This window comes from Myotis nattereri (genome assembly GCF_964212035.1).
Source record: "Myotis nattereri genome assembly, chromosome: 16".
NCBI classification, from domain to species: Eukaryota; Metazoa; Chordata; class Mammalia; order Chiroptera; family Vespertilionidae; genus Myotis; species Myotis nattereri.
Window position 1 is genome coordinate 145,737 of NC_138091.1, and position 6,000 is coordinate 151,736.

Below are 6,000 nucleotides of genomic sequence, written 5' to 3' on the forward strand. Positions count from 1 at the left end.
TATTTGAAAGCAAATTCAAGTGAAAACGCTCCCTAAAGTGCCCGGAGTTGTAAATATTATCAGTTTGCTAGTCATTTCACGGCTTTCCACTGGTAATGTCTGTGATTACAAACGGCAGGAAATGTAGGAAGAATCTATTTACTTTAATTTCAAGGGGTTCTTCCAAGTTTTTAATCATTTCTGGAAACTCCAATTACGTATTTTAAGAGTTTTACCACAACTAGAGGGTTTTCTTACAAATATGTACTGGAACCGTCAGGATTTTAACAGAGTCATACAAAAGTCGGCAGAGTAATGGGGCCTCAATTGTAAACATACGCAGTATAGACCTCACTTACAGGCTTTATACACAAATTTTGAGCTGTATAAACAAGAATTCCTAATATTTGAAAGCAAATTCAAGTGAAAACGCTCCCTAAAGTGCCCGGAGTTGTAAATATTATCAGTTTGCTGGTCATTTCACGGCTTTCCACTGGTAATGTCTGTGATTACAAACGGCAGGAAATGTAGGATGAATCTATGTACTTTAATTTCAAAGGGTTCTTCCAAGTTTTTAATCATTTCTGGAAACTCTAATTACGTATTTTAAGAGTTTTACGACAACTAGAGAGTTTTCTTACATATATGTACTGGAACCGTCAGGATTTTAACAGAGTCATACAAAAGTCGGCAGAGTAATGGGGCCTCAATTGTAAACATACTCAGTATAGACCTCACTTACAGGCTTTATACACAAATTTTTAGCTGTATAAACAAGAATTCCTAATATTTGAAAGCAAATTCAAGTGAAAACGCTCCCTAAAGTGCCCGGAGTTGTAAATATTATCAGTTTGCTGGTCATTTCACGGCTTTCCACTGGTAATGTCTGTGATTACAAACGGCAGGAAATGTAGGAAGAATCTATTTACTTTTATTTCAAGGGGTTCTTCCAAGTTTTTAATCATTTCTGGAAACTCTAATTACGTATTTTAAGAGTTTTACCACAACTAGAGGGTTTTCTTACAAATATGTACTGGAACCGTCAGGATTTTAACAGAGTCATACAAAAGTCGCCAGAGTAATGGGGCCTCAATTGTAAACATACGCAGTATAGACCTCACTTACAGGCTTTCTACACAAATTTTGAGCTGTATAAACAAGAATTCCTAATATTTGAAAGCAAATTCAAGTGAAAACGCTCCCTAAAGTGCCCGGAGTTGTAAATATTATCAGTTTGCTGGTCATTTCACGGCTTTCCACTGGTAATGTCTGTGATTACAAACGGCAGGAAATGTAGGAAGAATCTATTTACTTTAATTTCAAGGGCTTCTTCCAAGTTTTTAATCATTTCTGGAAACTCCAATTACGTATTTTAAGAGTTTTACCACAAGTAGAGAGTTTTCTTACAAATATGTACTGGAACCGTCAGGATTTTAACAGAGTCATACCAAAGTCGGCAGAGTAATGGGGCCTCAATTGTAAACATACTCAGTATAGACCTCACTTACAGGCTTTATACACAAATTTTTAGCTGTATAAACAAGAATTCCTAATATTTGAAAGCTAATTCAAGTGAAAACGCTCCCTAAAGTGCCCGGAGTTGTAAATATTATCAGTTTGCTGGTCATTTCACGGCTTTCCACTGGTAATGTCTGTGATTACAAACGGCAGGAAATGTAGGAAGAATCGATTTACTTTTATTTCAGGTGGTTCTTCCAAGTTTTTTATCATTTCTGGAAACTCTAATTGCGTATTTTTAAGAGTTTTACCACAACTAGAGAGTTTTCTTACAAATATGTACTGGAACCGTCAGGATTTTAACAGAGTCATACAAAAGTCGGCAGAGTAATTGGGCCTCATTTGTAAACATACGCAGTATAGACCTCACTTACAGGCTTTATACACAAATTTTTAGCTGTATAAACAAGAATTCCTAATATTTGAAAGCAAATTCAAGTGAAAACGCTCCCTAAAGTGCCCGGAGTTGTAAATATTATCAGTTTGCTAGTCATTTCACGGCTTTCCACTGGTAATGTCTGTGATTACAAACGGCAGGAAATGTAGGAAGAATCTATTTACTTTAATTTCAAGGGGTTCTTCCAAGTTTTTAATCATTTCTGGAAACTCCAATTACGTATTTTAAGAGTTTTACCACAACTAGAGGGTTTTCTTACAAATATGTACTGGAACCGTCAGGATTTTAACAGAGTCATACAAAAGTCGGCAGAGTAATGGGGCCTCAATTGTAAACATACGCAGTATAGACCTCACTTACAGGCTTTATACACAAATTTTGAGCTGTATAAACAAGAATTCCTAATATTTGAAAGCAAATTCAAGTGAAAACGCTCCCTAAAGTGCCCGGAGTTGTAAATATTATCAGTTTGCTGGTCATTTCACGGCTTTCCACTGGTAATGTCTGTGATTACAAACGGCAGGAAATGTAGGATGAATCTATGTACTTTAATTTCAAAGGGTTCTTCCAAGTTTTTAATCATTTCTGGAAACTCTAATTACGTATTTTAAGAGTTTTACGACAACTAGAGAGTTTTCTTACAAATATGTACTGGAACCGTCAGGATTTTAACAGAGTCATACAAAAGTCCGCAGAGTTATGGGGCCTCAATTGTAAACATACGCAGTATAGACCTCACTTACAGGCTTTATACACAAATTTTTAGCTGTATAAACAAGAATTCCTAATATTTGAAAGCAAATTCAAGTGAAAACGCTCCCTAAAGTGCCCGGAGTTGTAAATATTATCAGTTTGCTGGTCATTTCACGGCTTTCCACTGGTAATGTCTGTGATTACAAACGGCAGGAAATGTAGGAAGAATCTATTTACTTTAATTTCAAGGGGTTCTTCCAAGTTTTTAATCATTTCTGGAAACTCCAATTACGTATTTTAAGAGTTTTACCACAAGTAGAGAGTTTTCTTACAAATATGTACTGGAACCGTCAGGATTTTAACAGAGTCATACAAAAGTCGGCAGAGTAATGGGGCCTCAATTGTAAACATACTCAGTATAGACCTCACTTACAGGCTTTATACACAAATTTTTAGCTGTATAAACAAGAATTCCTAATATTTGAAAGCTAATTCAAGTGAAAACGCTCCCTAAAGTGCCCGGATTTGTAAATATTATCAGTTTGCTGGTCATTTCACGGCTTTCCACTGGTAATGTCTGTGATTACAAACGGCAGGAAATGTAGGAAGAATCGATTTACTTTTATTTCAGGTGGTTCTTCCAAGTTTTTTATCATTTCTGGAAACTCTAATTGCGTATTTTTAAGAGTTTTACCACAACTAGAGAGTTTTCTTACAAATATGTACTGGAACCGTCAGGATTTTAACAGAGTCATACAAAAGTCGGCAGAGTAATTGGGCCTCATTTGTAAACATACGCAGTATAGACCTCACTTACAGGCTTTATACACAAATTTTTAGCTGTATAAACAAGAATTCCTAATATTTGAAAGCAAATTCAAGTGAAAACGCTCCCTAAAGTGCCCGGAGTTGTAAATATTATCAGTTTGCTAGTCATTTCACGGCTTTCCACTGGTAATGTCTGTGATTACAAACGGGAGGAAATGTAGGAAGAATCTATTTACTTTAATTTCAAGGGGTTCTTCCAAGTTTTTAATCATTTCTGGAAACTCTAATTGCGTATTTGAAGAGTTTTACCACAACTAGAGAGCTTTCTTACAAATATGTACTGGAACCGTCAGGATTTTTACAGAGTCATTCAAAAGTCGCCAGAGTAATGGGTCCTCAATTGTAAACATACGCAGTATAGACCTCACTTACAGGCTTTCTACACAAATTTTGAGGTGTATAAACAAGAATTCCTAATATTTGAAAGCAAATTCAAGTGAAAACGCTCGCTAAAGTGCCCGGAGTTGTCAATATTATCAGTTTGCTGGTCATTTCACGGCTTTCCACTGGTAATGTCTGTGATTACAAACGGCAGGAAATGTAGGAAGAATCTATTTACTTTAATTTCAAGGGGTTCTTCCAAGTTTTTAATCATTTCTGGAAACTCCAATTACGTATTTTAAGAGTTTTACCACAAGTAGAGAGTTTTCTTACAAATATGTACTGGAACCGTCAGGATTTTAACAGAGTCATACAAAAGTCGGCAGAGTAATTGGGCCTCATTTGTAAACATACGCAGTATAGACCTCACTTACAGGCTTTATACACAAATTTTTAGCTGTATAAACAAGAATTCCTAATATTTGAAAGCAAATTCAAGTGAAAACGCTCCCTAAAGTGCCCGGAGTTGTAAATATTATCAGTTTGCTAGTCATTTCACGGCTTTCCACTGGTAATGTCTGTGATTACAAACGGCAGGAAATGTAGGAAGAATCGATTTACTTTTATTTCAGGTGGTTCTTCCAAGTTTTTTATCATTTCTGGAAACTCTAATTGCGTATTTTTAAGAGTTTTACCACAACTAGAGAGTTTTCTTACAAATATGTACTGGAACCGTCAGGATTTTAACAGAGTCATACAAAAGTCGGCAGAGTAATTGGGCCTCATTTGTAAACATACGCAGTATAGACCTCACTTACAGGCTTTATACACAAATTTTTAGCTGTATAAACAAGAATTCCTAATATTTGAAAGCAAATTCAAGTGAAAACGCTCCCTAAAGTGCCCGGAGTTGTAAATATTATCAGTTTGCTGGTCATTTCACGGCTTTCCACTGGTAATGTCTGTGATTACAAACGGCAGGAAATGTAGGAAGAATCTATTTACTTTAATTTCAAGGGGTTCTTCCAAGTTTTTAATCATTTCTGGAAACTCCAATTACGTATTTTAAGAGTTTTACCACAACTAGAGGGTTTTCTTACAAATATGTACTGGAACCGTCAGGATTTTAACAGAGTCATACAAAAGTCGGCAGAGTAATGGGGCCTCAATTGTAAACATACGCAGTATAGACCTCACTTACAGGCTTTATACACAAATTTTTAGCTGTATAAACAAGAATTCCTAATATTTGAAAGCAAATTCAAGTGAAAACGCTCCCTAAAGTGCCCGGAGTTGTAGATATTATCAGTTTGCTGGTCATTTCACGGCTTTCCACTGGTAATGTCTGTGATTACAAACGGCAGGAAATGTAGGATGAATCTATGTACTTTAATTTCAAAGGGTTCTTCCAAGTTTTTAATCATTTCTGGAAACTCTAATTACGTATTTTAAGAGTTTTACGACAACTAGAGAGTTTTCTTACAAATATGTACTGGAACCGTCAGGATTTTAAAAGAGTCATACAAAAGTCGCCAGAGTAATGGGGCCTCAATTGTAAACATACGCAGTATAGACCTCACTTACAGGCTTTATACACAAATTTTTAGCTGTATAAACAAGAATTCCTAATATTTGAAAGCAAATTCAAGTGAAAACGCTCCCTAAAGTGCCCGGAGTTGTAAATATTATCAGTTTGCTGGTCATTTCACGGCTTTCCACTGGTAATGTCTGTGATTAAAAACGGCAGGAAATGTAGGATGAATCTATGTACTTTAATTTCAAAGGGTTCTTCCAAGTTTTTAATCATTTCTGGAAACTCTAATTGCGTATTTGAAGAGTTTTACCACAACTAGAGAGCTTTCTTACAAATATGTACTGGAACCGTCAGGATTTTTACAGAGTCATTCAAAAGTCGCCAGAGTAATGGGGCCTCAATTGTAAACATACGCAGTATAGACCTCACTTACAGGCTTTCTACACAAATTTTGAGGTGTATAAACAAGAATTCCTAATATTTGAAAGCAAATTCAAGTGAAAACGCTCCCTAAAGTGCCCGGAGTTGTAAATATTATCAGTTTGCTGGTCATTTCACGGCTTTCCACTGGTAATGTCTGTGATTACAAACGGCAGGAAATGTAGGAAGAATCTATTTACTTTAATTTCAAAGGGTTATTCCAAGTTTTTAATCATTTCTGGAAACTCCAATTACGTATTTTAAGAGTTTTACCACAACTAGAGAGTTTTCTTACAAATATGTACTGGAA